Below are 13,014 nucleotides of genomic sequence, written 5' to 3'. Positions count from 1 at the left end.
AGGAGCTACTTGCTTCCCTGCCCTCAGGCCTTGGGCCTTCAATTTTTGGATGTTTAGCAGTAGCTAAATACATGCTTAATGCAAATTTCAACATTGATCTTTAGTGAAGGGGTTATGAAACCTTCTTGGGTACTGCGAATGCTTGCTCCTGACTCATCCTGTGTCTTTCAGGAACTTCTAGCCTCACTGATGCTTGGTGCCTTGGGCCTTTAATTTTTGGATGTTTAGCAGTAGCTAAATACTTGCTTAATGCAAATTTCAACATTGATCTTTAAATGTTAGGGGTTATGAAACCCTCTTGGGTACTGCGAATGACTGCTCCTGACTCATTCTGTGTCTTTCCGGAGCTACTTGCCTCCCTGATGCCTCGGGCCTTGGGCCTTAAATTTTTGGATGTTTAGCAGTAGCTAAATACATGCTTCATGCAAATGTCAACATTGATCTTTATATGTAAGGGGTTATGAAACCCTGTTGGGTACAGCCAATGCTTGCTCCTGACTCATCCTGTGTCTTTCAGGAACTTCTTGCCTCACTGATGCTTGGTGCCTTGGGCCTTTAATTTTTGGATGTTTAGCAGTAGCTAAATATATGCTTAATGCAAATTTCAACAATGATCTTTAAATTCTCGGCGTTCTGTCAGGGCCGTGGCCTACCCCGCCAGGGCCGATCCGAGGAACTCACTAAACCATCCAATCGGTAGTAGAGACAGGCGGTGTGTACAAAGGTCAGGGACTTAATGAACCCGAGCTTATGACCCGCACTTAGTTGGAATTCTTCTTTCATGGCAAATAATTGCAATCCCCAATCCCTATCACGAACATGATTCAGCAGGTTACCCGCACCTGTCGCTTGAAGGATACCCACAGGCTGGTCCGTTCAGTGTAGCGCGCGTGCAGCCCCGGACATCTGAGGGAATAACACACCTGTTATTGCTCGATCTCACGATTGATGGTGAAATTTAAGGGGTTATGAAAGCCTCTTGGGTACTGCTGATGCCTACTCCTTACTGCTCCTGTGTCTTTCAGGAACTACTTGCCTTCATGATGCTTCTGGGCTTGGCCCTTCAATTTTAGGATTTTTGAAATAGATACATACATGCTTAATTTAAATTTCAACATTTATGGTGCAATGTATTGGGTTATTAAACCCTCTTGGGTACTGTTTTTTCAAAAGTTTCTGATACTATTTTTGGTAATAAACTTGAAGTTTCCAGAGTACTAACCATTACACCATGGAACGCTTGCTGTGTATGATTTTTTTTTTATTTACATTTTCAAAAATAATATGGAGAGGGGAAAAAAAAAATAGCCTTCAAAAAATTTAAATCTGATGGGTCAACTATAACATTTAAACAGTACAAGGAGCTTAATAAAATCTGTAAAAATGTAATAAAAACAGCAAAAATTCAAAATGAGAGACAGGTGGCCAAAGAAAGCAAAACTAATCCTAAATATTTTTTTAGATATATAAATACAAAAAAATCAAGGACAGAGCATGTAGGAACCCTTAATAATGATAATGGGGAGGTTGTCACGGGCGATCAAGAGAAGGCGGAGCTACTGAATGGGTTCTTTAGTTCTGTATACACTATGGAAAAAGGAGCTGACATTGGCCAGGTCAGTGCTGGTAACACATCATGTAATGTACTGAACTGGCTTAATGTAGAGATGGTACATGGTAAGTTAAGTAAATGTAAGCAAATCTTCAGGGCCGGATGGACTACACCCAAGAGTTCTTAGAGAGGTAAGTTCAGTAATATCTGTACCCTTGTTCATGATATTTAGAGATTCTCTGGTGTCTGGTATTGTGCCAAGGGATTGGCGCAAGGCGAATGTGGTACCAACCTTCAAGAAGGGCTCTAGGTCTTCGCCAGGCAATTATAGACCGGTAAGTCTAACGTGCATTGTGGGTAAATTGTTTGAAGGACTTATAAGGGATTACATACAGGAATACATAGGGGATAATAGTATTATAAGTGATAGCCAGCATGGGTTTACTAAGGATAGAAGTTGTCAAACCAATCTAATTTGCTTTTATGAAGAGGTGAGTAGAAGCCTTGACAGAGGAATGGCTGTGGATATAGTGTTTCTGGATTTTGCCAAAGCGTTTGATACTGTCCCTCACAGATGTCTGACTTGGGCTTGGAAACTTTAGTTTGTAACTGGATTGAGCACTGGCTCATGGATCGTACCCAGAGAGTGGTGGTCAATGATTCGTACTCTGATTGGTCCCCGGTTATTAGTGGTGTACCCCAAGGTTCAGTACTGGGCCCGCTGCTGTTTAATTTATTTATCAATGATATAGAGGATGGTATTACTGGCTCTGTTTCTATCTTTGCAGATGACACCAAGCTTTGTAGCACGGTACAGTCTATAGAGGATGTGTATAGGTTACAAGATGACTTGGATAGACTAAGTGTCTGGGCTTCCACTTGGCAAATGAGGTTCAATGTGGATAAATGTAAAGTTATGCATCTGGGTACTAATAACCTGCATGCGTCGTATGTCTTAGGGGGGATTAAACTGGCAGAGTCACTGGTAGAGAAGGATCTGGGTGTACTTGTAGATCACAGACTACAGAATAGCATGCAATGTCAGGCTGCTGCTTCCAAAGCGGGCAGGATATTGTCATGTATAAAAAGAGGCATGGACTCAAGGGACAGGGATATAATACTCCCCCTTTATAAAGCATTGGTACGGCGTCACCTGGAATATGCTGTTCAGTTTTGGTCGCCTGTTCATAAAAGGGACACTGCGGAGTTGGAAAGGGTGCAGAGACGCGCAACTAAACTAATATGGGGCATGGAACATCTTAGCTATGAGGAGCGATTAAAGGAGTTACAATTGTTTAGTCTTGAGAAGAGACGTTTAAGGGGGGATAGGATAAGCGTATATAAGTATATAAATGGCCCATACAAAAAATATGGAGAAAAACTGTTCCAGGTTAAACCCCCCCAAAGGACGAGGGGGCACTCCCTCCGTCTGGAGAAGAAAAGGTTTAGTCTAAAGGGGCGACATGCCTTCTTTACCGTGAGGACTGTGAATTTATGGAACGGTCTACCTCAGGAACTGGTCACAGCAGGAACAATTAACAGCTTTAAAACAGGGTTAGATACATTCCTGGAACAAAATAACATTAATGCTTATGCAGAATTATAAAACTACATCCCTTTCCCTTATCCCCTTACACCCTTCCCTTCAATTCCCTGGTTGGACTTGATGGACGTATGTCTTTTTTCAACCATACTAACTATGTAACTATGTAACTATGTAACTCTGCTTCTTTATTTCAGAAAAAATTTACTTTAGAGAAGAATGTCTTTTGGTGGTTCACCGTCCTGCATTATAGAGTCTTCTGGACTCTTGGATATGCGCCTGTTCTTAAACAAAGGTACAAAAACAAAAAATGGCCGGTCAGGGCAATGGAGACGTTGCGCCTACATCTCACGGCCACGTGAGCCCTGTGGGTGCTTGTGACATTACGTCCTTTGTACCCACACGGTGGGGTCCGGGACACAAATTTTGATCTAAATTTAAAAAAAAAAATAGACATTTCAATGGTCTCCTCATGCTTCAGCCCACTCCAGGCTGCGTCATTCAGTTAATATATAGGTAGCACTTACATTTTCGTAAACATTTTTTGTCAAAAATGTTTGTCTTTTTTCTTAGTATTGTAAAGCTTTTGTGCGTACTCGTGCATCAGCCAACTCCAGGCTGTGTCATTGAGGCAATATATAGGTAGCACCCACTGTCCTAAATTTTCCTAAAAAATTTCCACGAAAAATGTTTGTCTTTTTTCGTAGGGATTGTGAAGCTTTGGTGCGTACGCATGCATCAGCCAACTCCAGGCTGTGTCATTGAGGCAATATATAGGTAGCACATGCTGTCCTAAATTTTCGTAAACATTTTTTGTCAAAAATGTTCGTCTTTTTTAGTAGGGATTGTGAAGCTTTGGTGCGTACTCATGCATCAGCCAACTCCAGGCTGTGTCATTGAGGCAATATATAGGTAGCACACGCTGTCCTAATTTTTCATAAAAATTTTTCATCAAAAATGTTTTTCTTTTTTCTTAGGGATTGTAAAGCTTTTTACTCTAGGCTGTGTCATTGAGGCAATATATAGGTAGCACCCACTGTCCTAAATTTTCGTAAAAAATGTCCATCAAAAATGTTTGTCTTTTTTCGTAGGGATTGTGAAGCTTTGATGCGTACTCATGCATCAGCCAACTCCAGGCTGTGTCATTCAGGCAATACATGGTTTACTGATGGCGCTGCTGGGCCTGGAAATTTCAAATTTTCTCATAGGTAGCACCCGCTATCCAAAATCTTTTTAAAAAATTTCGAAAAGTGTTGTGTTTTTTGGGGGGGATTGTGAAGCCCTGCTGTGTACTCGTGAATCAGCCAACTCCAGACTGTGTCATTCAGGCAATATATGAGTTAATGATGCCGCTGTTGTGCCTGGGTCTGGGAATTTCAAATTTTGTCATAGGTAGCACCCGCTATCCAAAATCTTCGGTTTAAATTTCTTAATTCATCTTTTAAACTTAGGGATTGTGAAGGCCTAGTGCCTACTCATGCTGCTGGCAACTCCGGGCTGTGCCATTCATCCACTATATGGTGTCCTCATGTTGCCAACACCTCCACGCTGTGTCATTCAGCCACTATATGGTCTCCTCATGCTGCCAACACCTCCATGCTGTGTCATTCAGCCACTATATGGTCTCCTCATGCTGACAACCAGTCCATGCTGTGTCATTAAAGGGTACCTCTCATCAAATAATGTTTTGATATATTTTAGATTAATGAATGTTGAATAAGTTTCCAATAGCATTTTAATGAAAAATATGCTTCTTTCTATTGTATTTTTCCCGATCAGTCCTGTCAGCAACATTTCTGACTCATGCTGGAGTCCTAAACACTCAGAGCTGCCAGCCTGCTTTGTTCACAGCCAAACAGGCTGTGAACAAAGCAGGCTGGCAGCTCTGAGTGTTCTCCTTTGTGAACAAAGCAGACTGGCAGCTCGTAGTGTTTAGGACTCCAGCATGAGTCTGAAATGCTTGCTGCCAGGACTGGTAGGGAGACCCCTAGTGGTAATTTCTTCAAAGTGGAAAATTAAATAGAAAGAAGCATATTTTTTAATAACATGCAATTGTAAAGTTATTCTGCGTACATTAATCTATAATATATCAAAAAAAATTTGATGAGAGGTACCCTTTAAGCCACTATATGGTATCCTCATGCTTCAGCTTCATCCAAGCTGTGTCTTTCAGCCACTATATGGTCTCCTCATGCTGCCAACACCTCCACGCTGTGTCATTCAGCCACTATATGGTCTTCTCATGCTGTCAACCTGTCCATGCTGTGTCATTCAGCCACTATATGGTGTCCTCATGCTGCCAACACCTCCACACTGTGTCATTCAGCCACTATATGGTCTCCTCATGCTGACAACCAGTCCATGCTGTGTCATTCAGCCACTATATGGTGTCCTCATTCTGCCAACACCTCCACACTGTGCCATTCAGCCACTATATGGTCTCCTCATGCTGCCAACACATCCACGCTGTGTCATTCAGCCACTATATGGTGTCCTAATGCTGCCAACACATCCACGCTGTGCCATTCAGCCACTATATGGTCTCCTCATGCTGACAAGCTGTCCATGCTGTGTCATTCAGCCACTATATGGTGTCCTCATGCTTCAGCTTCCTCCAAGCTGTGTCATTCAGCCACTATATGGTGTCCTCATGCTGCCAACACCTCCACGCTGTGTCATTCAGCCACTATATGGTGTCCTCATGCTGCCAACACCTCCACACTGTGCCATTCAGCCACTATATGGTGTCCTCATGCTGACAACCTGTCCATGCTGTGTCATTCAGCCACTATATGGTGTCCTCATGCTGCCAACACCTCCACGCTGTGTCATTCAGCCACTATATGGTGTCCTCATGCTGCCAACACCTCCACACTGTGTCATTCAGCCACTATATGGTCTCCTCATGGTGACAACCAGTCCATGCTGTGTCATTCAGCCAATATATGGTGTCCTCATGCTGCCAACACCTCCATGCTGTGTCATTCAGCCACTATATGGTGTCCTCATGCTGCCAACACCTCCACACTGTGCCATTCAGCCACTATATGGTCTCCTCATGCTGCCAACACATCCACGCTGTGTCATTCAGCCACTATATGGTGTCCTAATGCTGCCAACACATCCACGCTGTGCCATTCAGCCACTATATGGTCTCCTCATGCTGACAAGCTGTCCATGCTGTGTCATTCAGCTACTATATGGTGTCCTCATGCTTCAGCTTCATCCAAGCTGTGTCATTCAGCCACTATATGGTCTCCTCATGCTGCCAACACCTCCACGCTGTGTCATTAAGCCACTATATGGTGTTCTCATGCTTCAGCTTCATCCAAGCTGTGTCATTCAGCCACTATATGGTGTCCTCATGCTGCCAACACTTCCACGCTGTGCCATTCAGCCACTATATGGTGTTCTCATGCTGCCAACACCTCCAGGCTGTGTCATTCAGTCACTATATGGTCTCCTGACACTGATGCCACCACCAGGCTCTGTAATTGTGCTGCTGTGCGGCAGTGATTCTAAAAGTGAGCCCGGTAATCTGCATGTTATTCTGAATAACAGTATTATTTCACTAACCCAGCACACTCCATATGTGTTTTAGTCAGAACACAGCAAAGTATTCTATACCCCTATAGAGGCTGTATGTAGGCTAGAAATAGCCTTTTTTAATAGCGATTCGCCACAAAAAAATTTGAAACGAAACAAACTTTTTCGGCAAATTCGGTGAATCGCCCGAATCGAATTTTTGAAAAGTTAGCTCATCTCTAGTTATAAACATTTTACTGAGATATGAAATGACCAGAAATTATTTGTGTTTACACCGTACACCGTGCAGGATCATGAATGTAATAATGAAATAGTTTAGACAATTCCTATGTTTTTTTGAGCACCATATTTAAATTTAAATGACCAGCACTGGATTAATCTTTGATGTCCCTATATCTGGCTGGTGTCAGTTGCATATAGCAGACGTCACCTGCTGGGAATGACATGAGCCTAGCTCCCATGGGTTAGGAAGGGGTCACCTCTGTGCCACCCACCTTCTGACAGAAGGTGGTGGCACCTGAGGCTATTGAACAAGTGGCCTCATGGCAGAAGTGCTCCTGCTCACACTTATTACCAACTTGCTGAATGCAGGAACAATGAGGGAGGTGACAACATTATAAAAAATATCTTTTTATATATATATATATATATATATATATATATATATATATATATATATATCACAGAAAATATAAAAATTCACATTTTCTGCATCAAAAAAAGTGACAAAAAACAATTTGTTAATAAAGAAAATATTTTCATAACTGTTTGACTACCGTATGTAAAAGCTGTGATCTTAAAGTAAATTACAACAAAATAACGTTTACATTTTGCTAATTACACAAAATTACCATCTAAAGGGACCCACAGCACATTACAGACTTCATTTATTTTACCATGTGCCGGTTCCTACTGGGCATGTTTAGTATAACTTCCATGGAAATGTTTTCTCAGCATGAACCGCCATTTCTCCAGCTGTTATGCAATATCATTGCAACGCAAGAAGTTTTGAAGACCTTATAAGCTGGACCAATGAGCATCTTAACCCCTTAATGACACATGTTAGATATATCTGTCATGGCACCATTATGGGTGTATTGAGAGGGCTAGTGAGACAAACGCGCTCCATTCACCAGCAGACAGTCAGTGTTAATAGCTCTAGTAAAGCTGACAGCAGCATTGTAATAGGTACTCCAGTGAAAAAAAATTTTTTTTAAATCAACTGGTGCTAGAAAGTTTAACAGATTTGTAAATTAATTCTATTTAAAAATCTAAATCCTTCCAGTACTTATCAGCGGCTGTATACTACAGAGGAAGTTGTATAGTTATTTTCAGTCTGACCACAGTGCTCTCTGCCGACACCTCTGTCCATGTCAGGAACTTTCCAGACCAGGAACAGGAACAAATCCCCATAGCAAACCTATTGTAATGCCAAGCACTCTGGGTCCCGCATCCATCCCGGAGCGCTCACGGCGTGTCTCCTCCTGCAGCGCCCCGGTCTGTCCCTCTAACCGGGAGCGCTGCTTCAGTGCTGCCTCGGGGATGCGCTCCGGGTGGCGGCACAAGTTCGCCCGTGGGTCGCATCCCGTTCCACTTGCCTTCCCCTGCCTCCTGTGTCCTCCCGGCGCGCACGGCCCCGCTCTCTAGGGCGTGCAGGCACTCTTAAATTTAAAGGGCCAGTGCACCATTAATTGGTGCCTGGCCCAATTACTGTTAAACATTATAAAACCCCACCTTCCCTTCCTGTCCTTGTCGGATCTTGTTGCCTTGTGCCAGTGAAAGCGTTTTTGTGAGCCCATTGCCTGTGTATCCAGACCCTTGCTGTTACCCCTGACTACGAACCGTTGCCACCTGCCCTAACCTTCTGCTACGTCTGACCTTGCCTTTGCCTTGTCCCGCGACAGTCTCAGCCGCCAGAGGGGTTGAGTCGCTACCGGGTGGAACGACCTGGGGGTTACCTGCCGCAGCAAGTCCATCCCACTTTGCAGCGGGCTCTGGTGAAAACCAGTAACCCCTTAGATTCTGTTCCCTTGGTACGGCCCACGCCATCGCCTCTCTGGCACAGAGGATCCACTACCCGTGTCCTCCCCGCATACCAGTCCGGATCCTGACACCAATCCTGCTCTGGATAGTTCCTGACATGGACAGAGGTGTCAGCAGAGAGCACTGTGGTCAGACAGAAAATACATTAAAAAAGAAAAGAACTTCCTCTGGAGCATACAGCAGCTGATAAGTACTGGAAGGATTGAGATTTTAGAATAGAAGTCAAAAACTTTCTGGCACCTGTTGATTTCAAAAAATAAAAAAAATAATAAAGTTTTCCAGCAGAGTACCCCTTTAAGCATTGTTTGTGGTTAGTGGTTCAGGGTTTGGATTGGCTCCCTGCGATTGCATCGTAGCAAGCTTCTCAATGGTCATGGTGTGTGCTGTGACTCATTTACCTTTATAGTCTACAATATGCAGGTTGCATTGGCAGATCACCTATTGAATTAATCAATGCAGTGTGATTGAATGCTTGCTAATACAAGTTCCCTAGGGGTACAAAAAAAAAGTGTAAAAAGATAATATATATACATACACAGTACGGACCAAAAGTTTGGACACACCTTCTCATTCAGAGTTTTCTTTATTTTCATGACTATGAAAATTGTAGATTCACATTGAAGGCATCAAAACTATGAATTAAAGGGGTATTCCAGGCCAAAACTTTTTTTTATATATATCAACTGGCTCCGGAAAGTTAAACAGATTTGTAAACTACTTCTATTAAAAAATCTTAATCCTTCCAATAGTTATTAGCTTCTGAAGTTGAGTTGCTGTTTTCTGTCTAACTGCTTTCTGATGACTCACATCCCAGGAGCTGTGCAGCTCCTATGGGGATATTTTCCCATCATGCACAGCTCCCGGGACGTGACATCATCATTGAGCAGTTAGACAGAAAACTTCAGAAACTGATAACTATTGGAAGGATTAAGATTTTTTAATAGAAGTAATTTACAAACCTGTTTAACTTTCCAGAGCCGGTTGATATATATAAAAAAAGTTTTTGCCTGGAATACCCCTTTAACACATGTGGAATTATATACATAACAAAAAAGTGTGAAACAACTGAAAATATGTTATATTCTAGGTTCCTATAAGTAGCCACCTTTTGCTTTGATTACTGCTTTGCACACTCTTGGCAATCTCTTGTTGAGCTTCAAGAGGTAGTCACCTGAAATGGTTTTCACTTCACAGGTGTGCTGGTGTGGAGGAGGAGGTGTGATGGTGTGGGGTGTTTTTCTGGTGACACTGTTGGGGATTTATTCAAAATTGAAGGCATACTGAACCAGCATGGCTACCACAGCATCTTGCAGCGGCATGCTATTCCATCCGGTTTGCGTTTAGTTGGACCATCATTTATTTTTCAACAGGACAATGACCCCAAACACATCTCCAGGCTGTGAAAGGGCTATTTATCCAAGAAGGAGAGTGATGGGGTGCTGTGCCAGATGACCTGGCCTCCACAGTCACCGGACCAGAACCCAATCGAGATGGTTTGGGGTGAGCTGGACCACAGAGTGAAGGCAAAAAGGGCCAACAAGTGCTAAGCATCTCTGGGAACTCCTTCAAGACTGTTGGAAGACCATTTCAGGTGACTACCTCTTGAAGCTCATCAAAAGAATTAGTGTGCAAAGCAGAAATCAAAGCAAAAGGTGGCTAGAACCTAGAATATGACATATTTTCACACTTTTTTGTTATGTATATAATTCCACATGTATTAATTCATAGTTTTGATGCCTTCAGTGTGAATCTACAATTTTCATAGTCATGAAAATAAAGAAAACTCTCAATGAGAAGGTGTGTCCAAACTTTTGGTCTGTACAGTATATTGATAAAAAAAATCACCATAATAAAAATTCAAATCAGCCGCAAACAGCATAAATAAAAAATAAAAATCCGGATTCCAAATGTGTGTTCTTTTTCTTTTTATACATCAGATCTCAAAACAAATATGAATTGATCAAACAGTCTGATCTATGCCAAGTTGGTACCAACAAAAAATACAGATCATGGCACAAAAACATTACCCCAATGCAGCTCTGTAGGGTAAAAATCATAGGGTCAGAACAGGGTAATTTTCATCTTAGTAATAAAAAGAAAAAGTGTATTTAACCCCATAACACAGTTAATTTTTATTTTGGTGTTTTCGTTTTTTTTTTTTTTGTTTTCCTTGCTTTTTAAGAGTCACAACTCTTAGGCTAGGTTTCCACTTGTTTTTTTTTTTTGTACACCTAAAAAAACGCCAGCAAAAATGCCAGAAAAACTGCCACATGTTTTTCCTGCCACCAGTTTTTCTGGCATTTTTTCTGGCATTTTCCCTGGTGGAAACAGTCAAATTTGTCCCCTGTGGCAGTTTTCTCACTGCCTTCAGGTAGCACTCTGTGGGTCGGATGCTGAGCGCCCGGTCCACAGAGTGTAAGGAGATGAGGAGTGATGTACAGCATCACTACTCACCTCCCCAGGCCCTATAGTATACAGGGGGGAATAGTGTACCCGTGTATACTATAGAGGAGCCAGGAATCCTGTCACCAGACTGACAGGAATCCCTGCTCCTATAGCCCCTTTGGGCGGTATGCAGAATATACAGCTATATATAGATAGCTCTATATAGTGTATACAGAACAGGAGGTCCACTTACCTCCCTTGTTTCTGTCACCACCGGTCTGTGTAGCTCCGCACCCTAGTGATTACATCATTAGGGGCGGAGCTACATACATATTCAGGCTAGTCTGAAGTTCTGTTCACATTGTTCGTTTTGGATAATGGGAACAGACCCTTCTGCCAGTGTCTACCCAGACAGGGAGACTCCAGCTGTTGCTAAACTACAACCAACTCAGCCAAAGGCTGTCTGGGCATGCTGGGAGTTGTAGTTTTGCACCAATTGAAGGCTCACTGTTTAGGTAGACATTGCATTATGGGCGCTCTCCCCTGCAGAGGGCAAAAAATGTCCTAACCTATTTTTTTGTGTTTTTTTTCTTCTCACTTCAGATCCGTGTATGCAGAGGATTACTGTGGATTCGATGGATTACGACAGATGAACTTTATTTTTTTATTTTTAATAAAATGGTAAACGAGGGCTGTGGGGGAGTGTTTTTTAAAATAAAATAATTTTTTCCAATGTGTTGTGTCTTTTTTTAATTGAATATTCAGGCTTAGTTATGGAGGCTGTCTAATAGACGGAATCCATTACTAAGCCGGGGCTTAGCGTTAGCCCCAAAAACAGCTGGCGCTAAACCCCAATTATTACCCTGGTACCCATCGCCACAGGGGTGCCGGGAAGAGCCAGTACCAACAGGCGCTTCAAAAGTGGCGCTCCTTGGCCTAGGCGGTAACAGGCTGGCATTATTTAGGCTGGGGAGGGCCAGTAACAACGGTCCTCGCCCACCCTGGTAACGTCAGGCTGTTGCTGCTTTGTTGGTATCATGCTGATACTGAATATACAGGGAACCCTATGCATTTTTTTTTCATAAAAAAAAAAAAAACGCATAGGGTTCCCCCTATTTTCAGTATCAGCCAGATACCAACAAAGCAGCAACAGCCTGACGTTACCCGGGTGGGCAAGGACCATTGTTATTGGCCCTCCCCAGCCTAAATAACGCCAGCCTGTTACCGCCTAGGCCCAGGAGTGCCACTTTTGATGCTCCGGGCCTGTTGGTACCGGCTCTTCCTGGCACCCCTGTGGCGGTGGGTACCAGGGTAATAATTGGAGGTTAGCGCTAGCTGTTTTTGGGGCTAACGTTAAGCCCTGACTTAGTAATGGATTCTGTCTATTAGACAGCCTCCATTACTAAGCCTGAACATTCAATAAAAAAGAAAACACAACAAATGAATTTTATTTAAAAAAATACTCCCCCACAGCCCTTGTTAACCATTTTATTAAAATATTTTAAAAAAACTGTTCATCTGTGGTAATCCTTCGAATCTGTCGTAATCCTCTGCATACACGGATTTGAAATGAGAAGAAAGAAAAAAAAACACAAAAAAAATGGATTAGGACATTTTTTGCACTCTCTGCAGGGGAGAGCGCCCATAATGCAATGTCTACCTAAACAGGGAACATCCAATTGGTGCAAAACTACAACTCCTAGCATGCCCAGACAGCCTTTGGCTGTCTGGGCATGCTGGGAGTTGCAGTTTAGCAACAGCTGGAGTCTCCCTGTTTGGGTAGACACTGGCAGAAGGGTCTGTTCCCATTGTCCAATACGGACAATGATAACAGAGCCTTATACCCTTGCCAGCCTGGATCGCGTCTGTAGCTCCGCCCCTAATGACATCATCACTAGGGGCGGAGCTACACAGACATGTGGGGACTGGACAGAGGTAAGGGGAC

The sequence above is a fragment of the Hyla sarda genome, chromosome 4, assembly GCF_029499605.1.
Source record: "Hyla sarda isolate aHylSar1 chromosome 4, aHylSar1.hap1, whole genome shotgun sequence".
In the NCBI taxonomy this organism is placed as follows: domain Eukaryota; kingdom Metazoa; phylum Chordata; class Amphibia; order Anura; family Hylidae; genus Hyla; species Hyla sarda.
Note: the sequence above shows the minus strand (reverse complement) of the source record.